We start from the raw sequence: 23,111 nt of genomic DNA on the forward strand, positions 1-23,111 counted from the left end.
GAACTGGCCGGAATCAAGAGAATCACTTGCAATCCCCACTTTAGAGTTTTCTTGAAAGCTGTCTAGATCTTAGGGAGGTGTGATGCCTCATCACCGTGATCACTGCCCAGATTTTAGAATTGCCTCGGAGACACACTTGTAAATGGAAACTTGCCGAGAGAGGTTTATCTGAGGAAGTCAGACCCTCTCCAAACTCCGGCTGGGAACCCAGCCTGAATTAAAGCAGAAAAAGACGCAGGAAAGCAAAAATCAAAGGCTTCCTCCCTTAAGTTAGTATTCACAGATAATGGTGTCACACCACATACAAAATACTACTATTTCAGAAGGTAATCTCTATCTCATGGTAGAGAGGGAACACAAGTAGCTGTCATTCGAGGTTAAACACAGAGGAAACAGTTTTTTAAAAAATGAATAGTGAGTACTGACAGAGCCCCAAGGAGATGAAAAATATCAGACCATAAGAAGGAAATAAACCTTGACGGCAGGAAAAACTTGAAAGTTTCAAGCAGGAAAAGAAAGAGGAGTAAACGAAAGGAGGGGGATGGGAAATCAGAAGACTATTTGACATCTTGTTATTCAAAGTGGGGCCCAAGGACCGGAAGTATTGGCTTGAGGGTTTCTCGACATAAAAAGGAGTGTGTGGTGCTGGCAAACGTTCTTCCAAATATTTATGTCTCTACCGACACACAGTGCTTTGTGTTTCTGCCACCATGCTTTTCTTGCCGTGGTGGACAATACTCTTAAATTATGAGAGAAACAAAACAAAACCAGTTTGGCTTCCAGCGCCCACACCAGTTAGTTCACAACTGCCTTCAGCTTCAGCTTCAGCGGACCCGGAGTCCTCCTCTGGCTCATGCGCATCAATAAACACAAAACAAACCTTCACAAAAGATCTTTGAGAGAGTCAAATACACACTTAGGGAAGAAGCCAGCTGATGCCCAACAACAGAAGAGGCAGCCTGAGAAAGGCTGCTTGAGAAGGCGACGCTGGTAAAGCAGAAACAGAATACGGAAGGCGAGAGGCAGAGCTCTTGATGAGAACATCCCCCGGCATTACCATCAGCTGGGAATTTGAATATTCCTACAGGTCAGGGTGCGTATTTTCATTATTTCCCTTAAGCACACGTTACTGCACTTAAGCCACAATATCACAGATGAGAAATGCCTGAACAAGGAATAGGCCAAATGGTTTTTAATTCCCCAACAGCAAAACCCTGTTAGTACCTTGCCCTGTGTCAGCAAAATAATTGTGGTTCAAGTGAATGTAAAACACTTCCATTCAATCTTCTCCCTCCTCCCTAAGGCGAACGCTTTCTTATCATGGAGAAACAGTACTCCACAAACTGTCAGACTGCATCAAGAGAGTTGAAGAAGAATTATAAAGCCAAGCTAAATCAGCTGGGAATGTAAAATTCTCCCGCAGGTGAGCTTTCAATTGGCCCCTCCCTGCCGGGAGCCTTCGCTGATGCTACTGTGTAAATTCTGGGAGAGAAGAGGCCACATTTCTCCAGGAAAAAGAATAAAAAAATTTGGTTGCAAGAAACAGAGGCTGTTACCGGCTAATCCAGTGAAAAAATAATGTGTTAGCTAAAAAGATCTTTGGTGGCTCAAAAGAAAAAGAAAATGACAGAGAATTCTTGAGATGAGCCAGAGCCAACCTTTGAGATAGGAGCTGCAGCCCTGGCTGTTTTCTACCTGAGTCCCGTCATCCAGGAGCCAGCTCTGAGAAACAAGCATTTGATTGGCCAGTCAGCTCCACAAGACCTTGGTCAAGGGGCCAACCTTGATCAGTGATTTGACAAAGCCCAACAGAGATTCCACTGCAACAAACAAATAATACAAAACCGAGGCAAAAGAAAAGCAAAGAAAATAAAAGTAGGTGAAAAAAAATTGTTGTTGTATAATTAGTGTTATTTTTTTAATTAGTATATTTTTAACATCATGCAGCTAAAGACTGTAATGAAGTTTTCTGCATACAGCCACATATTAATGGTGGGGCCAGGACACACCATTTTCTTACATTCTCAAAAAAGCAGGCCTCATAGGGTCGTAGGTGCTGGAGCAGGAAAAGCTTTAAGACAGACTCCTGTGTGACCGGGAGAGCAAACTGAATAATTTCCCAGCCTATTCCTATTCATGTTTAATGTTATTCATGAAAACCATACAATTAGACAAGAATCCTAGCAAGCTGCTTCTCGATCGTTCAGCCTGTGGCTGTGAAAGTGAGTGCTTTTAATTTCCCTGAAGACCTTCTGCATGCATCAGGGTTGCTCTTTTGAAGATGAGTAATAACAGTCTCTCACGTCTGTCCAGTAGTTGTTACCTTTAAAAAAAAAAAAAAAACCCCACTCACAGGCCTTGCCCTCTGCTCAGGAGATTTGGATTCGGGTGTGGGTTGAGGTCAGGCGATCGCTGATTTGGACGAGGGCTTACATGTAGCTGGTCAGCAGGCCTGTGCTCTGAATAGCTATACCGTCTACACTCAAGGTTTGTGGAGTAAGGAAAGTCGGGAGTCTGTGAGACATCAAGAAGCATTGATCAGAATGAGTTGGGAAGAGAGGTCCCTCCCACAGGCACTTAAACTCTGTGCTCTCAAGTATCTTGAGTGTTAAGTAAAACCTGTTCGCTGGACAAATTCTGCTCTACTGGATTGTGTAGGTCCTAAGTGTGACTTACGTGAAAACGGGGTTCGTCTTAATTCATTAGCTAAAAGTTTACTCCTCTTTCATAAATAAAAATCAAGGAGGAAGAATTAGAGGGCCTCGCCCATATTTCATAGCAATTGCAATTTGAGCACACAAACCTGTGAAACCATGGACTGGAGTGCTTTTAGACACAATGAAGGATTTCTCCATGTTTTTGTTTTTGTTTTTGTTTTTGTTTTTGTTTTTGTTTTTCTCCTCTCTGTGATGTGATCTGCATAAACATCATTCATTTCAAATGTGATTAGGTCTGCTCAATCATAAACAGGACAGGAGGGTGGGGAAGCCTTGCTGTGATTATTGAAATATGTGAGCAGTGTGCAAAGCAAGGACACTGCTTAGGATTTCAGATTATGATACACAGCTTGGCACATTATTATGGAGAATTACTGTAGGTCTCTTTAAGACTGGCTCAGTTTGCATAGGTTTCTTCATGAGAGTCGGGTGATGATTTGGAAACAGTAGATTTGGCATGGAGTCTCAGTTCCCTCATGAAACAAAAGATGGATTTCTTGCAACAGTTAGAAAGGTAATTATTGATTGTGGTCAAAGCCTCCGGGGATTGTCACGGTACAAATTAAAACAGTGCCTTTTGAATAAGATAGCTATTTCAAGGCAAGCTTTGAAATCTCATGGCAAAGTCCTTTCAGTGGTTGGGAATCCTGGTCCCCTACCTTATACAAAGCATTGTTGGGTCCTGCCCTGTTGGAGTTGGAGAACAGAGGATAGGTTGGAAGTTGGCTGGCCAACATCTGGCTTCCAACGAACAGCAATTGGTTCAGGGAGTTGGATATGACCCAACCTAACTTAAAAAGTGATTGACACACATCAGCTATTTTTGGGAGTTCAGCTGCTCTTATCACCCAGTAACACTGCTTGTGGTCTGGGGAAGGAGTTGAGTACATGGAGGTCTGTGGTTGGGCAAGGCAGGAGGAGTTGGGCTTGGAGGTTGAGGGTTTGAGGAAGCTTTCATGCCTGCTGGATAAGGCTTTTTAAGTATGGTTGGCTAAAAAGCACTGCCCACAACCCCAGGAGCGACTCCTCACCTATGCTCTGTAAGGAAACCCAACAAATCCATTGGATTCCCTAGGTTGAACTTTGGTGGCGTGGTGCCTCAGGGTGTTGAGACCTTGGGGGGAGGGGTAGGTGTTATTTACACCTCTTCCAGGGAAGAAATTTTAGTAGCTTAGAGATTATCACACAGGTATGCAGCACATCAGACTGCATTAAAAAGACAGAAGTGGAGCTGGGCATGTGGCTCAGTTGGCAGAGTACTTACTTAGTGGACACAAAAGCCCTGGGTTTGATCCCTAGCACTATTTGTTACTCAAGCCTGTAATCCCAGCATTTGGAGGTAGAGGCAGGAGAATAAGGAGTTCAAGGTCACCCCCTGCTACATCTCAGGCCTGAGGCCAGTCTAGTGTACCTAAGACTAAGGTCAAAATGACACACATAAAAAGCAACAGTGATTACAACTTAAAAAAAAAAAAACATTTTTTACAAGTTTACATTCCCACCAGTAATGGTATATACTCATTTATAAGTAGATATTAGACATGTAATATAAGACAAACATACTAAAATCTCTACACCTTAAGGAAGCTAAGCAAGAAGGAGGACCCTGGGTAAGATGATCAATCCTTACTCAGAAAGGCAGATGGGACAGACATAGGAAGAGGAAGAAAAGAGGGAACAGGACAGGAACCTACCACAGAGGGCCTCTGAAAGACTCTACCCAGCAGGGTATCAAAACATATGCTGAGACTCATAGCCAAACTTTGGGCAGAGTGCAGGGAATCTTATGAAATAAGGGGAAGACAGAAAGACCTGGAGGGGACAGGAGCTCCACAAGGAGAACAACAGAATGAAAACATCTGGGCACAGGGCTCTTTCTGAGACTGATTCTCCAATCAAGGACCATTCATGGAGATAACCTAGAACCCCTACACAGATATAGCCCATGGCAACTCAGTGTCCAAGTGGGTTCCCTAGTAATGGGAACAGGAACTGTCTCTGACATGAACTCAGTGGCTGGCTCTTTGATCGCCTCCCCCTGAGGGGGGAGCAGCCTTACCAGGCCACAGAGGAGAACAATGTAGCCAATCCTGATGAGACCTGATAGGCTAGGGTCAGATGGAAAGGGAGGAGGACCTTTCCTATCAGTGGACTTGGGGAGGGTCATGGGAGGAGATGAGAGAGGGAGGATAGGATTGAGAGAGAATGAGGGAAGGGGCTACAGCTGGGATACAAAGTGAATACATTGTAATTTATAAAAATATTAATTAATTAAAAAAAACAATAACCAAAAAACTGAGTGTACATTATTAACATAATTAACAATATTAACATAATAACCAAGAAAAACTCAAGATAAGGTTCTTTAAAAAGTAAAAAGTCAACTATAAAAGTTATTGACAATTTATGAGAGGAAAGAAAAAGAAAGAAGGAAAGGAAGGAAAGTTGAAGGAAGGAAGAGAAACCAAATGGTGAATGGACATATGAAAATTCTTCCTTTTACTAGTATCAAACTAAATGCATACTAAAACATAGTAAGAAGAAAGATTCACCCTCCAAATCAGTAATTAAAAAAAAAAATACCCTACTTCACGGTAGAAAGCATTCAGTGAAACAGATTCTGAAATAACGTGTATGGAAAGAAAATGTGCTACTGTAATTTTGGGAAGCATTTGGCATTCATGTCAAGACGTTAACCTTTTCTTTCCTTGTACTATAAATAAAATATTGCAGGTTCAGGAAATTTTGACTTATAATAATTTTATTGTGAATTCATTGTGGTATTATTTTTTACAATAGAAAAACTGCCTCTTCTTTACATAGAAACCCATTCATTAGAGCTCGGGTTAAATAACTACCTTCCAAAAATTTTTTTTTGGAAACAGAAAAACCTAAAGTTCACCCCCTTCTCCCTCTAACTCTGAGACTCTGTGTGGACATGTATGAGGATTTTTCTCCATACACCAACCAATTTTCTAGGGCACAAAAGCTGGGAATCCTCTAAGTCAGTTCAGTTCTGACTCTTGTCTTCCTGTACTTATCCTTAGAACCCACGTTTTGATTGCTGAATCCCACAAGAGAGCTTCCCCTTTTCGGACAGACACCCCTCGCAAGCAGCAAGCTGTCATTGTCACCTATGTTTTTATCGGACCAACAATGAGTCAGACATTCCACCTTGAGACTAACTCACAGAACTCAGGCAGGAAAACACTTTCTTTGTGTCTGCTCACTTGTTAAAGAGGATGTCATAGAGGGATAGAGCACGAGGTGTGGGGAAGGGTGGGAAGCTTTCTTCTAGACTTTCTTCAGGTAAGCTACCTTCTGGGAACCAGCATGTGGTCAGCCACCCCAAAGCTCACCTGAACACCGGGCTCTTAGGTTGTTATGGAGGCTTTGTGGCATGCATGATTGATTCTATCACTGACCATCAGTGATCAGTCTAATCTTTGGGTCTTGCCACCTCTTTGGAAGTTGAAAATCTCAAGCCTCTAACCATGCCTTGGTCTTCCCAGCAACCAGCCCTCATCATGAAGCTATGGAAGATCCCTAGCCACCAACCCTATCATTAGCATACAGATGGCATTCATATTTCTCTAGAGATTCCAAGAATTCTTGGAGCTTTGTGTCAGGAAGTGGGCCAGAAGACCAAATATGAGTTTCACAATATTGCGAGGTTTAATCCATGTGATGAAATAGTATTGCATTTCAAAAATCAAATTTCAAAAATAATTAAACATTTTTGGAAAAAAAATCTAATGTTTTAAAAGGAGGAAGGATTTAACTGCAGTGCACATTCAATAGACAAAATTCCAAAGAAAAGCTGTCCTGCCTGAAACATTTACAAATCAATTTGGAGTGAACTATATTGTAATTTAAGGCATAGATTATTCAGGACAATAATAAAATTCTGTTTCTAAAGCTCTAAAAAAAATGAGGAAGGATACAAAAAACTATGGGTTTATTTCTGGGTCTTTGACTCAATTCCACTGGTGACCCAATACCATGTGGGTTTTATTATTATTACTCTGTAGTAAAGCATGAAATCAGGGATTGTGATACTTCCAAAAGCTCTTTTACTGTACAGGATTGTTTTAAGTATCCTGGGTTTTTGTTTGTTTGTTTGTTTGATTGTTTTTGTTTTTAATCAGATCAAGGAATCTTTTTTCTTTGTTAAAAAAATTATTTAATTTTTAAAAATTTAATACAATTTATTCACTTTGTATCCCAGCTGTAGCGCCCTCCCTGTCCCCTCTCAATCCTACCCTCCCTTCTCCTCCCATCCCTCTCCCCAAGTCCACTGATAAGGGAGGTCCTCCTCCCTTTCCATCTGACCCCAGCCTATCAGGTTTCATCAGGACTGGCTGCATTGTCTTCCTCTGTGGCCTGATAAGGCTACTACCCACTCAGGAAGAGATGATCAAAGCGCCAGCCACTGAATTCATGTCAGAGACAATCCCTGCTCCTCTTACTAGGGAACCTACTTGGACACTGAGCTGCTATGGGCTATATCTGTGCAAGGGTTCTAGCTTATTTCCATGCATGGTCCTTGGTTGGAGTATTAGTCTCAGAAAAGATCCCTATGCCCAGATTTTTTGGTTCTGTTGTTCTCCATGTGGAGCTCCTGTCCCCTCCAGGTCTTTCTATCTCCCCCTTCTTTCATAAGATGCTCTGGACTCTGCCCAAAGTTTGGCTATGAGTCTCAGCATATGTTTTGTTACCCTGCTGGGTAGAGTCTTTCAGAGGCCCTCTGTGGTAGGCTCCTGTCCTGTTCCCTGTTTTCTCCTTCTGATGTCTGTCCCATTTGCCTTTCTGAATGAGGATTGATCATCTTACCCAGGGTCTTTCTTCTTGCTTAGCCTCTTTAGGTATACAGATTTTAGTATGTTTATCCTATATTATATATCTAATGTCCACTTATAAGTGAGCATATACCATTTGTGTCTTTCTGCTTCTGGGGTACCTCACTCAGAAAGATCTTTTCTAGTTCCCACAATTTGCTTGCAAATTTCATGATTTCCTTGTTTTTAATTGCTGAGTAGTATTCCGTTGTGTAAATGTACCACAATTTCTGCATCCATTCCTCCATTGAGGGACATCTGGGTTGTTTCCAGATTCTGCCTATTACAAATAAAGCTGCTATGAACACGGTTGAGCAAATGTCCATGTTGCATACTTGAGCATTTTTTGGATATATGCCTAGGAGTGGAATAGCTGGATCTTGGGTAGCATTATTCCTAAAGCACCAGACTGATTTCCAAAGTGGTTGTACAAGTTTACATTCCCACCAGCAATGGGGGAGGGTTCCCTTTTCTCTATATCCTCTCCAGCATGTGTTGTCACTTGAGTTTTTGAGCTTAGTCATTCTGATGGGTGTAAGGTTAAATCTCAGGGTCGTTTTGATTTACATTTCCCTGATGACTAAGGACATTTTCCATTTCTTTAAGAGTTTCTCTGTTATTCAGTATTCTTCTATTGAGAATTCTCTGTTTAGTTCTCCCATTTTTTAATTGGATTACTTAATTTGTTGCTGTTTAACTTTTTGAGTTCTTTATATATTCTGGATATTATACCTCTGTCAGGTAAAGGATTGGTGAAGATCTTTTCCCAGTCTGTAGGCTGTTGTTTTGTTCTGATGACAGTGTCTTTTGCTTTACAGAAGCTTTTCAGTTTCATGGGGCCCCATTTATTGATTGTTGATCTTAGAGCCTGTGCTGTTGGTGTTCTGTTCAGGAAGTTGTCTCCTGTGCCAATGAGTTCAAGGCTCTTCCCCACTTGAGTGTGTCTGTTTTTATGTTGAGGTCTTTGATCCACTTGGACTTGAGTTTTGTGCAGGGCGATAACTATGGATCTATTTGCATTTTTCTACATATAGACATCTAGTTAGACCTGCACCATTTGTTGAAGATGCTGTCTTTTTTCCATTGTATGGTTTTGGCTTTTTTGTCAAAAAGCAAGTGCCTGTATTTGTGTGGGTTCATTTCTCGGTCTTCTATTCAATTTCATTGATCCACTATTCTGTTTCTATGTCAGTACCATGCAGTTTTTATTACTATTGCTCTGTAGTACAGCTTGAGATCAGGGATGGAGATACCTCCAGACGATCTGTTGTTGTATAGGATTGTTTTCGTAATTCTGAGTTTTTGTTTTTCCATATGAAATTAGAATTGTTCTTTCAAGTTCTGTAAAGAATTGTGTTGTTATATTGAATCTGTACGTTGCTTTTGGCAGGATGGCCATTGTCAGTATGTTAATCCTACCAATACATGAGCATGGGAGATCTTTCCATCTGATATCTTCTTCAATTTCTTTCTTCAGATATTTGAAGTTTTTTTTTTTTTTTTTTTCAAACCAGTTATTCTATCCTGGGTAAAAAAAAAATCTTTTTTTTTTTTTTTTTTTTTTTTTCCAATTTTACCAAATGAACTTTGAATTGCTCTTTCAAGTTCTGTAAAAAAAAATGTGTTGGAATTTTGATGGGATTGCATTCAGTCTGTAGGTTGATTTTATTAAGATGACCATTTTCACTATGTTAATCGTACTGATCCATGAGCATGGGAGATCTTTCCATCTTCTGTCTTATCCCACCAGAATGGATAAGATCAAAAACTGAAGTTACAGCATATGCTGGCAAGGAAGGGGAATATTCCTCCACTGCTGGTGGGAGTAAAAACTTGAACAACCTTTGTGCAAACCAATCTGGTGGTTTCTCAAAAAATTAGGAATAATTCTGCCTCAAGATCCTGGGAATATGCCCAAATGATGTGTAACCATACCACAAGGACACTTGCTCAACTATGTTCATGGCAGCTTTATTCATAATAGCCAGAAACTGGAAACAACCTAGTTGTACCTCAAGTGAAGAATGGATAAAGAAAATGTGCTACATTTACACAGTGGAATACTACTTATCTGTGAAAAACAAGTACATAATGAAATTTGAAGGCAAATGGATGGAACTAGAATATATTATCCTGATTGAGATAACCCAGATCCAGAAAGACATACATAAAATATATTCACTTATAAGTGAATATTAGCCATAATGTATAGGATAACCATGCTACAATCTAAAGACCTAAAAAAGACAAGTAACAAGGAGAGCTTAAGGGCAGATGCTTGGATTTCACTCAGAAGGAGAAATAAAATAGACCTCTGAAGTAGATGGAAGGAGAGAACTGGATGGGAGAGAGGGTGGACAGGGGAATAGGGGTGGGGCCCGGGTTTGTGGAGAGTGGAGAGGAGAAAGTATTGGGAAAGAGAACAGAAATTGGTGGGGGGGTATCTCTGGGATAGGGGGACTCCCAGGAGTCCATGGGGGTGATCCTAGTTGAGACTTTTTGCAGGAAATATAGAGCCAGAAGTTCCTCCTGTAGCAAGGCGGGACTTCAAATAGAGGAAGAGGGACACTAACACACCCATAAAAACCTTAGACCCAAAATTTGTCCCTCCTACAAGAAGTTTAGGGATAAAGATCTAGCAGAGATTGAGAGAATGGCCAACCAATGACTGGCCCAACCTGAGACCCACCCCATGGGAAAGAGCCCATCCATGACACTATAAATTATACTGTGCTATGCTTACAGATCTTCTGAAAGGCTTCATCCAGCAGATGATGGAAACAGATGCAGAAACCCACAGCCACGCAGTAGGTGGAACCCAGTGGGTCCCCTGGAAAAGTGGGAGGAAGGACTGAGAAAGTCAGAGGGGTCACCACAAGAAGACCTACAGGGTCAACTAACCTCACAGAGACTGAAGCATCAACCAAAAGCTTGCATGGGCTGGACCTAGACGCCCCCCACATATGTAGCAGATATGCAGCTTGTTCTTTGGGTTACCTAATAATTTCAGCAGGGGTTGACTCAGACTCTGTTGCCTGCCTTTGGGTCCCTTTCCCATAGTTGAGTTCTCTTCTCTGGTCTCAAGGGGAGAGGATGCTCTTAGTCTTGCTGGGACTTGATGCACCAGAGTGTGGTGGTACTCATGGTTGGGGCTGGGGGGAGATGAGTGTTTCACTTCTCTCAGGAGAAAGGGAAGGGAAAACGGGAAGGAGTGTGAGGGTGGACCTGGGAGGGGAAAAGGATTCTGTGATCAGGCTGTAAATTGATAAATAAATAAATTAATGAAAAGAAAAAAAAGAAAGTTGTTTCAGAAGGAAAAACAAAAGACGAAGTATGAAGTTAATTGAATCAAAACTGATATTCCTCACTCTGTTTTGAGATTTTAGTATATGTCTACACAGTAGACCTCTGTCCAGTTCCAGAGGTCTCTGGGAGCCCATGGTCACTGTTTCAGGATCATTTCCCTATTCGCCCAGAAGTCTCTATAGCACTGCAGTGTCCAGAATACCACAAAAACTGCCGAGAGGTGGACAGCCTCATATTGCCTGGATAATAGTTCTTCCCAACAGCCTCTACATGGCAGCTCTGCCATAGCAACAGGCAGGTGACAAAGGTTTAGCCCTCTGCAGGTTGCCTTCCTGCCCTCTGAAGCACAGCATTTTATTCTCTGAGCACTGCTATCGTTTAAATAGTAAGTGTCCCTTAGTGTCCTGGGTGGTAAAGGCTCTGTCCCCAGAGTGGTGTTATTAGTGCGTGGTAGACTTTTTCAGAGGTGGAGCCTGGCAGGAGGTCTTAGGTCCTTGGAGACATTCTCTCTAGGGGAATTGTCAGAACCTAGTCTCTTTCTCTTGTGCTGGCCACACTGTAAAGAGCTTTGTTTGGCCCCTGCTCCCACCCTGATGTGCTGCCTTGCAACAGGCTCAAAGCATATGGTCCCAAGTCATGATCTACAACATCTATGACTGGGGATCAAAATAGAGCTCTCCTCTATTTCAAGAGCCCTCACAGATGTCTTGTTATAGGGACAGGAAGCTGGGAAATGCCAGGATTCTGATAATTTCCTGGGTTTGACGTGGATTAGACTGTCATATTCTAAAGGGACAGCGACTTGCCAATGGCTCTTGCATACTGGCACTATGGAAGTCAAGGACAGGCTCCACTCAGTCCTATTCTGTTATGAATAGAATAAACAATTTTTCCTCTTCCTCAGAACCTTTGAAGAAGAGAGGGGATACTGAGGAGCCCTGACATAGTCCTGGGAAATTCAGCCACAAATAAATATAGTGGCATGTACTTAAGACTCTGGCTCTTATACTCCAAGGCTGTAGGAGGGAGGGAGAGGGAGGTTGGTCACATTTTCAGATTTACAGAGTTAGGAAATAGTTCCCCAGGAGAAATTCATATGCTTGCTTATAGTGTGTTACAGGTTAGCTCAGGGAGTTCTTAGACCCTGAATCCCATTTGTAAAAACCTAAAAATATGCCTTTTTTTATAGATTTTATTACATGTATTGATTTGGTGTGTGCCTGCACCACAGCATGTGTATGGATGTCAGAGCACAACTTGCTAGAATCAGTTCTTTCTTTCCACTCTGTGGGTCCTGGGAATTGAACTAAGGTCCTCAGTCTTGATAACAGGAGCTTTGCCAGCATAGCCATCTCACTGGTGGCCTGAAAGAGGCTTTTAAGTACACAAAATCCAGATGTACATCCAGAAAGCAGATGTATTTTTTTCCTTCATTTATTCTTCCCTTTGTGATGTGTTATTTTCTCCTTTGTAGTTACTTAACTCTAATACTTGTATCCTTAACTTTCATATGTAATGATCATTTATTGCATTCACTCCTCTTTTGTGATGTTTTAGTCTGGGGATCATTTTGGATTTATATAAGTGCTGAATGAATACTGTAAAAAAGGCTCTTCCACTCTTCAGTGGACTCTGTAAATGGCTGACTTAATTAACATCATGTTTGCTTTATCCATCCCCAGCTTTCCTTCCCTCTCTCCCTCCCACTTTATTATATTTCTCTCTCTCTCCCTCTCTCTGTTATCTCTTCCTCCATGAACATAAAGTTTTTACAACTATTCTGAAAACTAGTGGCACCCACAATAGTCTCTAACCACTAAACTGTAAAATCAAGAATGTTCCTTTTGATAACCCCAGTAAAGTTATGTTCGAGAAGTCTCAATCAATAGAATGTCGTTAGCTCATCTATAAACCACATGCACCTTTTACCAAGTTCATGGATCAGATTTTGTTAATCTCCTTTGAAGGTCCTATCTAGGATCATTTAGCTGCCCTATCTATTCAGACAACATCAAAATAGACTTTAAAATAATGGAATTCATCCCTTCTCCCCCTTTCCTTTAACATTCCTAATCTCTCTGAAGAGCACCAAACAGTGAGTTGCGTAGTGAGTGTCCTTTGGCTAAGGTTGGCCTGGTGTGTCTTAATGATGAAGTTCAGGTTCAAACCTTTGGGAACAGAATTAGCACTGAAGTGGTGTTGTGTCTTTGGAGTGATAAGCCTGTTTGTATCACCACTGTTAATCATATTTGTATCTCTAAGTTCTACTCTCTCTGGGAGGTTACCATTTTTCCCTTTGTTATTTACAAGTCTTTCAACGGAACTACTTTGAAAATGTATAAATATTTGGTTTCTCGTTTAACTTTCATCCATTATTTCCAGCCAACACCCAGAGTTTTTACCTGAATCAGTTGTTGCTATAATCCTCACCAAATGCTGTTTTGTTTTCCCCCACATCTATCTTTCTTTTTCCCCTGAAGTCACTAGTTGGCATATTATGATCATAAAGAGCATTTTCTCTGCCTCTCTTTAAACAGAAATTAATTTATATCATTGATTCATATATTCATAGATTCTCCAACAATGCTAAATACTTGAATATAGGTTCATTATGATAGTCACATGGTTTTATGACCTGACTTTATTGTTCCCTTGTTTTCCACCTTTCTCTCCCATCCTCATCGTTCCTCTGGTCCCAACAGTTCTTTCCCTCGTGCAGGAGATGGCATGAAATGTGTGAAGCTCCTCTTTCTGTACAGCTTCCTTTCTTGGTTTCCCCAATGTGTCCCATGCAGCTGCACCAAAGCCAGAGAGAATCTGGCAGTTTCTAAAGGTGGTATTTCTCTTGATCTAATCGTAAAGATGCCAGCTGCAGTTAAGTGTCTCAGTATTTTCACAGGTTTATAACTTAGCTATAAAAATTCACTTTAGGCTACAGCTTGACATATAATTTCTCAGCCCAGGAGTGAATTTCTCTGGCCATTTCCCCTTTAATCCAACACTACGTAATTCAAGGTAGCTTTCACTGTGTAATAATGGATGCCCAAGAATTGTTACTGCTTTAGTTCATCACTAAAGTGATTATGGAGGGTACATACGAGGAAAGATACAATCTTACTGGCTCAGGGATTAAAGCAAGAAAATGATATTGATCTTCTATGATTCTCTCAAGCGTCCATCCTTCTCATCAGGACCCTCCTGCTTAAAAATCCAGAAAGATTTTCTGGTATTAAGGAAACAACGCTGTAGAATTTGTAGAGTCCTGAATTTACTAGTTAGTAGTAGCTTTTGTCCAACTTTGTTTCAAGATCTGGCCTTAAATTAAGGGACCCAAATGTGGCCAAAGCGATGGCAAGTTATTCTATACAGAAGGAAAGCATTTAAAATTCCTATTTACCAAGAGGCTGGCTGTGGCTCTGTGGGCAGCCTATAGGTGAGGATGTACAGTACGAAAAGGGCTGCCTTTGAAGCCAGGATCCTTATTCCAGGTCTGGTTCAGCCAACAACTACCTGTATAAGTCTATTGTTTTCCCTATGTTCATTTCCCACACCTGAAAAATAGGAATTTGGGATTCAATGTCCTATAAGGTCCAGTCTAATTTCCATGCAATTATGTGTTCCTTATATCTTAAAAGGCATTTGTTTTCCTTTTTAGTTTCAATATGGCAAAACAAGTCTAACCTAAAACTGAGAAAAATTAAACAGTAAGATGGAGGACATTTTGCCAGCACAGTTGATTTAGGAAGTGGTGTGTGTGTGTGTGTGTGTGTGTGTGTGTGTGTGTGTGTGTGTGTGTTTGTAAAATGAACAAAATCTCATAAGCAACAGGGCAATTCAGTGAAAAAGGTTTCACTGATTTGCCTGCCTGCTTGATGAAACTCATTTAATCCATTTGATCATAGTGTTCTCCTGTGTATAGCAGTCTCAAAGGGTGCAGAGCAGAACCATTTTTGAAATTGACTGGGCACACTTTTCTCTCTTCTACTCCTTTATTATCACCCATGTAGTGGAAGGATGTTCTTGCTGGGTAGAGAGGAAGAGTGTTTAGGAATCCTATATGCAGAATCTCACTGAACCTAGCCCAGTGATACAGACTTAATGGATATTAAAAGGATTGCTTTGTGACTGAATTGCATTGATTCTAAAGAGGAGCCCTTCATTTTCAGGGAGAGCTCTTGTCTCAGTACCTCCATCTTTTTAAACAGTACCAAATCTCAGAAAGGCCATCATTGTTCTCTCTCTCTCTCTCCTGTGACTCCCTAGTTTCTCATTACATATTTTGTCATTGTTTTCACATTGTACAGTTTTCTTTATGCCAGTGATTTCTAGATGTGGCTTTGTTTGTTGTTTTTTGAGACACTGTCTCCTGTATCTGAACGGCCTTGATTTTACTATATAGCTGAATGTAACCAGGAACAACTGATCCTCTTGCCTCTATCTCCCAGGGACTGGGATTACAGGCTTGTGCCACCATGCCTGCTTTGTTTGGCACAAGAAATCCTGGCAAGTCCTATGTGCATGCCAGGCAGGCTCCTTATCCACTAGGCTATATCCCCAGCTCAGGCCACATCTTTCTTCTGGGACCTGGCCTCTTCTGATGTGCAGACTTAAATTACTAAAAACCATTTGCTGATTTCTAGGAGAAATGGGGTAGCATTGTGTTTGGTTTGTCATCCTTTTTGCTTTGATTGCCGTACTTGATGAGGTAGGGACGATATTCCATGTTTTCAACACTATGGCATTTCTCCCTTGGGCACTAAGAAGGGCACAAGTCATCCCCATGGCTAAGTCTGGTCATTGAAATAGAGACAGAGATCATTCACTATTGTGAACCCCAATTATATAAATGGGAAGTGCTATTTTTAACAAGAAGTCAGATTTTTTTTTTAAATCATAGTTAGCATTAAAATACTTTGCCTCACTAGAATGCTGGCTAGAAACCAATATTGAAGTGAGACAGAGATATAAAAACAGAGAAAATTAAGGTAGCAGGGGAAGAGAAAAGGGCTTCTGGAGTCAGGAGTCTCTTGCCAGCTGAGAGTCAAACAGTCATCAACTGACAACGTGTGCTGTGATGGTTGCAGACACAGAATTCCTCTCACACCGAGATGTTTTCAAATGCTTGTGTGAAAGTCGGGCAGAGTCGTGCTTAAGACCAGAATATATATATATATGAGTTCTGGTTTTCCTGGATCTTCCTGCACCTTTTCTAGATGTAAACCTGAAAGTTTCTGAGAATCTCACACACAGGATTATAAACTCTGTTCTCGGTAAAAACACCTTCACTTCACCAGCAACCCCCACGACCTGACTTTTCCTTCTTGGCTATAGAGAACCAGGCTGTTAAGTTCTTTGACAGCCCTTTAAGACGTGACTTTGGAAGCCACCGAAATTGTAATCCTGTCTACCGGCTTTTGTAAAGAGACTTAAGGGAAGTTCCATCTTGAAAAACCCACATCTGTATGGCTATGTCTTAGGATGTCCTTGAACACCCATCTCTCCCATGACCCTCATGCCTAAATCTATGTGAAGTTTCTCCACAATAAAATCCACTCTACTCCACTCTGACTTGTCCTGCAGTTTTCTCAAGCATAATCAAGAGTCCGTGAGTCCTCTGCGTAGAAGTCTCTGGAAAGAACAACTCAGGGTGCTCCAGGAGGCAGAATGGAGCTGTGTCCCTGACCCAAGGCCCACCATGGCTACATCTTTGCTTACTCTCTTAACTTATCCATTGCTTCTCATCCCTGAATTTAATGGGACTGCACGCTGGTCTTGGCCTTACATCTCCAGCATTACAATTCCGGCCTTGGCAAGAGCTAAGGGTCACCAGTAAGTCATTTTACCTCTCCACTTTTTGTTTCAATTACGCCTCCATTTTTCTCTACGACATCTTACTTCACAGCCTTTCTGCATGAGTATCAGCTGGTCCTGTGGCATTGTTAAGTTCTCTTATGCTGATGTTATGGAGGGGGTGATAAGCCCAGGCTAGAGCCTCTACAGCGTACACAGAGAAGAATGTACGGACAATGTTTGAGGGGCTGACACGAAAAGGGCAAACTTCACCTCTGTATCCATTTCAGTGTGAGCAGAGTTAATCCCAGGGGTGATGGCAGAGCAAAGTAAGAACCTAGAGAGCATGGAGCATTGTCCCTACCTTATGAAGCATAGTGATCAGGGGAGAAGAAAAGACAAAACAAAGACAGCATAACTCCATTTCTTCCAGATGTTTATGGTTTCTCTAAGGTAATGTTTGCCAGTGGTCAGTAATCGTATGACCACTCCGTGAATTTTGCTGTTATGTCATAGATAATTTCTCGCTTGGAATTGGCTTCTTCACCGTTTAATCTTTTAAAGCGAATTCTTTTGTTACTGCTCTGAATGCATGCCAGTATTTCTCTGCACCGTGTAAAAATAAATCACATGCAAGAAAACGAGTCCACACCATCTCACCTAAAATATGTTTGCACGCTGCTAGTGGGCCATCCTACCCTTTTGGCAACATGGCCTTATCAGAAACACATAAGCTGACCCTTGTTGGAGTGCTTACTGCCCAGCATGGTTGTTAAGGGAAAGTAGTTCACAAAATAAATACAATTAGGTTCCTTCTTAGAGTACTGTCTTCCTCTCTTTCATCCATTCTTCCATTTTTTTTCTTCCTTGCCTTCTTCCTCTAACCCCTTTATTCCTTTCTCCTTTTGCCTCCCTCCTTTCCCTGTTTCCTCTCTTTCTACTTCTTTCACCATCCTCAGAGAAATAGTTCTTTCCTTAGCTCCCCATAGTTTCTTTATTTAACATGATGACTTCTGATCACCAGTGTAACTTGAAGTGAAATCAGAAGCCCTATCAACCGACCTGCCCATTTCAGCTTCCAGGTGTCACACGGTCCATCTTTGTGTGTCCATGGTGAGCAGTATCTTAGAGAGACTGTGTTTCTCAGCACCCGTCTTTCAGAACAGGAAGAATGGGAAAGTATTCAGTGTTGGCCAGTGAGGATGAGCAGAAGCTATTGTTTGGGGCCCCTGGGTAACAAACTGGTCAGATTAGCTCTCCATGTGTTGGCCTAGGACTGAGAAGCTACAGTTGTTATATTTACCTGTCCTCAATTAAACTGAAACAGTGGGGAAGCCTTTTGGCAAGGCCTGGATTCACTACAGTGGTCAAAACGTCCCGGTGTGAGTGCCTGTGAAAACAGTTCATTTTCCTATCAATGGAGCTTTACAACTATCCAGTAAATTTTATCTGAACCCTCTAACTCTAGTAAAATACAGCAAAGTGCAATAAATTGTACTTTATGGGTTTTACAATTTGAAAACAGCTCCGGGCAGTCTGGTTACTGAGGCAACCCAGCTACGGCAGCCTCCGAGGATTGGTTGTATATGATGGAGACTCCTGAGATGATCCATGCCTTTGGGTTCCCAGGTTATGTAGATGAAGTTGCCTACCCTTTGAACATCGTTTAAGGTGCAAGGTGATTCTCCTGTCCCCACCTGTACAGCAGGACTTAAATGGTGAAGAAAGAAAGCAATTAAATTACCAAGCAGAGTGCTGCCAGCTTCTCTGGGACATGAGCAAATGAGCTTCATTAAAGATTGAGATTTAGTCACTGACTTATTGCAGTCTAGTTGGCTGCCCCCTGAGGTCCCCAGGCCTTTGAGAAAGAATTCAAATTGTTTTGAACTGAGAGTAAATCAAATAACATGCTACTCCCCACCCCCAACCAAAAATGTTTTTGCAAATTTCCCTGAGGCAGGTTTTCTTATTTTCAACTGGATTTTAATTGACTGTTTTCCTTGCCTTTGAAAGTTGTTAAGATATTAGAAGTCCTGTAATATATCAAGGCCTGGTCACCATAGCAATAGTTCACATAGGACTTCCTACTACTCAGGATTCAAACAACAAGCTCTTCTCCTTCTCTCCCCCCACTTTCTCTTTCTCTCACAGTACTGAAGACGGAACCTAGGATTTCATGCATGCTAGGCAAGTGCCCCACCACTAAGCCACAGCCCTTCTTTGTTCCTTTTTAGCCAGTGAGAATCTATGTTGGACCCTTGTGAAAGGGCCTAAGAGGTGGAGTCTTATCCAGAAACATTAAACAGCGTGTTTGGAATCTCATCACTACTTGGTAGGAAAGCCAGTTGCAGCCCTAGGTACCAAAATCTGCATAGCTTTAGTGTTAGCATGACTGAATCTAGGGAAAAATAAAGAAAGGATAGACACACATACACACATCCTGCCCCCATGACCCCAGAGAGAGAGAGCACCTTGGGTTGGCTGGGCCTTGCACCAACATGAACCTGGAAAATCAGCATGTTTATTTAGTATATACAGTACAAACAAGGAAGAGTTTGGAGGTGAGAAGCAAGGAATTGCTTTTGAAGAAGAAAAGGGAACACTGGAGTCAGGAAGAGGAAGGATAGAAGAAGGAACAGATCTGAGTGAATGCTTTGATAGTCTTGAAATAGAAAGAGAGAAAATATGAAGACTCTGGTTTCACAAAAGAGTGAAAGATTTTATTTGGGGACCCTAGTAATATAGCTCAGCTGAGTGCAAAGTGAGACTGATAGACACAGGATAACCACATTGTACTGTACTGTCAATTCTTTCTCGTCACAGACCATTGATACCCTCCCTAAAAGCCATGGACAAAAGCAGGGATGAAGCATATGGCTCAAGGGGCATCCTTCTCTAGAGAGGCTTCAGGTTCTCACTGCCCATTCTCCATTTTCTGCCCAAATCCACTTTTCCATTTTTGTTAATATTCATCATTTCATAAACAGCTTATATTGTTTCTTCGTCTTCTCTCTCAGTAAGAATGAACCCCAGCAGCAAGTACCTTATTTGTCTTGTTTATTGATTTCCAATGCCTGGCAGATGGTTAAGACCTTGATCAATATTTGCTGAAGGGATGAGTAAAATGTAGGCAGAAGAGCTGCCAGGAACTCCAAGAAATAATTTAGAGATGGTCTTTTGATGTGGGGGTGGAGGATAGATGTAGTGGAACAGAATTTTAGACCTAAAACCAAAGGCACCATTGATTTAAAGGGTTAAAGACTTGGACATCTTAGTTACAAAAATTTCAGTGCAATACTGGAAAACACTATCCTTCTTGGTTTACTTACAAGAAAGAAAAGACTCATGAGAATTAAATAAACTACTTGTGCCTGGTCCACAAGCAGAATGTGAAAGAACAGGTATAGTTGTTTCTAAAGATTCTGTCATTTTGTGATACCATATGGTTTAACATCTATCTTTTAGACCTGGTTTTTAAAGCATGAGACAGATATAGGAGAAGGGAAAACAGGACATAAATCTCTCTATAGAAGAGCTATGTCATATCTTTTGTTTTGGCAGTACTGTTCAGGGCCAAAAAAAACCAAACCAAACCAAACCAAACAAACAAACAAACCCCACAAAGTTCATGGCCTTCCTCTGCCAAAGTATAGCCAAAATGCAAGGGGCATCTCTTTGATGTAGGCAAATTTTTTTGGCCCTGAACAGTACTGCCAAAAAAACTAATGTGATTTCTTCATGGTCATTTACAACATTAAAAAAAAAAAAGTGTTTTTAAGCTGCAGTTACATGGATGTGGTATTGATCTGTTCTGTTTCATGGTCCACATAACTCTAGGTACCAGAATGTGTGAGTGATAATGTCACAGGGAAAAAGTGTGGTGTTGAGTGTGTGCCTTCTTCTTGTGAGCTGTTTTGTGCTGAGGAGGTCCGTGGTGACGTTTGCAGTGGCTGTCCTTGAAACACCCTTCTGAACACTGGTCTTCGGCCCATCCCTTCTTTTGTCATGGGTCCCCTGGGAATTTTAAACTTTTTTTTCCCCAGGTACAGAGAAAGTCAATTAGAAATCAGTGGTTGCTACTAATCACTATTTTATCCACAATCCATTTTCAACCGTGGAGAACCAAGTAACTTTTAAAAGAACACCAAAGGGGAAAACTGTCAAGAATACCTCAGAAAATAGAGTTAAGGTGAACTCCTTCTGCCTTTTGCTAACAAATCCTATTTCTGGAAACCAGTCTTAGGAAAGGGATAATAAATACAGATATTTTTGTCCTAAAGATCTTTATTTAAATGTAAATGGGAACTCTGCGTCAAATTTAGCACCCAAATCAGGTTAAAACTGTATTAAATTATAGGAGGTACATATGGAAGCTAAAGTGTTGGTCATATAGGACTTAATTAATAGCAGTGGAAATTATAAAATGACATAACAAATAGAAAACAAAAGTAAATAGTATTTGAGTAACTGTAAACATAGTTTTAACGCGCGGAAGAAAGATCAGAAGAGGCAGCTGATGGGGCAGAGGCGGGCAGCCGGGGCTCTTCGGGGTTCCGGGGACTCGTCTCCATGGGGCAGGCCAGCAGTGCGCATGCTCTGGGAGAACGTTTCCACTGCTCCAAGAAGACAATGTTCACAGTTCCTGGATAACTTGCCTTGTGAAGAGCTGGCAATAATTTCATTCCATCTTTAGGTTTTCTGTAGGCACATAGAGAACCACGAACAGCTTTACTAAGGAAGATATTGACTGCCGTGTCCTCAGTGAAGGCTTTATTGCCAAGGACATCCTGGACCAAAAACTATTAATGAAGTTTCTTCCTCTGACGAGAAAGATGCTTTTTATGGCATGGACCTTGGAGACGTTCTAAAGAAGCATCTAAGATGGCTAAAAGCTCTTGCTTGTGTCACTCCCTTTTATGCAGTCAAGTGTAACGACAGCAGAGCCATAATGAACACCCTAACCGCCATTAGGACAGGATTTGACTGTGCAAGCAAGACTGAAACACAGTTGAGGCTTGGGGTGCCTCCACTGAGGATTATTTATGCAAATCCTTGTAAACAAGTGTCTCAAATCAAGTAGGCTGCCAGTGATGGAATCTAGGTAATGACTTAAGACAGTAAAAGAGGGTTGATGAAAGTCGCCAGAGCACACCCAAAGGCAGAGTTGGTTTTGCGGATTGCCACTGACGATTCCAAAGCATTTTGTCACCTTAGTGTTAAATTTGGTGCCACACTCAAAATCAGCAGGCTTTTCTTGGAACGACTGAAAGAGCTAAATATTGATGTCACTGGTGTCATTGGGCAGTGGCTGATCCTGAGGACTTTGTGCAGGCCATGTCAGATGCCCACTGTGTCTTTGACATGGGAACAGAAGTTGATTTCAGCTTGTATCTGTTTGATATTGGCGGTGGCTTTCCAGGATCTGAGGATGCCAAGCTTAAATTGGAAGAGATCACCATTGTAATCAACCCAGCTCTGGACAAGTATTTCCCAACAGACTCTGGAGTGAGAATCATAGCTGAGCCAGGCAGATACTGTGTCTCATCAGCTTTCACACTCACAGTCAATATCATTGCCAAAAAAAAAAAACCCTATAGAAGTAACAGACTGGCTCTGAAGATGAAGATGAAGATGAAGATGAAGATGAACCAAACGAGCAAACCGATGGAGTGTATGGATCATTTAACTGCATTCTTTGTGATCATGCACAGGTGAAGGCCCTGCTGCAGAAGAGACACAAGCCAGAGGAGAAGCATTACTCATCCAGCATCTGGAGACCAAAATGTGATGGTTTTGATTGGATCATCGAGCGCTGTAACGGGCCTGAAATGCATGTGGGCGACTGGATGCTCTTCGAGAACCCACATGCATACACCGTTGCTGCTGCTTCTACTTCCAACGGGATCCAGAGGCCAACCATCTACTATGTAATGTCACAGCCAATGTGGCTTCTCATGAAGCAGATCCAGAACCATGGTTTCCCACCAAGAGCGAAGGAGCAGAATGTTGGCGCTCTGCCCATGTCTTATACTCTGCCAGAGAGCAGGATGGGCCATCACCCAGCAGCCTGTGCTTCTGCTAGTATCAATGTGTTGATGCCATTCTTGTAGTTCTTACCTGGCAAGTTTAGCTTGAGTTAAGGGATTTGGGGGACCGTTTAACTGAATTACTGCTAGTTTTGGACTGCCTTTGTAGGAGTAGCGTTGGCACCAATGCAGTATGGAAGGCTTACCCATATTCCCATGGAAACTCTGAATATTTGCTTTATATGGATTTTTATTCATGTTTTAGACATGATACTAACAAGTGCTGAGCAAGCCTTTGTAGCTTGTACTTTGGCAGAATGAGCCAAAAGTTTATGTTGTGACCCATTTTGAAAATGAAGTATCTTCGAATAATTGGGCATCAGGAGTGTTGGCAAGTATCCCGTAAAGAAGGCGCACACTTCTGCACAGGGTAC

General features: G+C 41.6%; 1 pseudogene; it reads left to right on the forward strand.

Moving 5' to 3' along the window:
• LOC129673107 (ornithine decarboxylase-like) overlaps window positions 1-22,761 on the forward strand; it is a 169,431-nt pseudogene extending 146,670 nt beyond the window's left edge.
• The last annotated feature ends 350 nt before the right edge of the window (window positions 22,762-23,111 follow it).

The sequence above is a fragment of the Psammomys obesus genome, unplaced genomic scaffold (assembly GCF_907164565.1).
Source record: "Psammomys obesus unplaced genomic scaffold, mPsaObe1.curated_primary_1811, whole genome shotgun sequence".
NCBI lineage: Eukaryota > Metazoa > Chordata > Mammalia > Rodentia > Muridae > Psammomys > Psammomys obesus.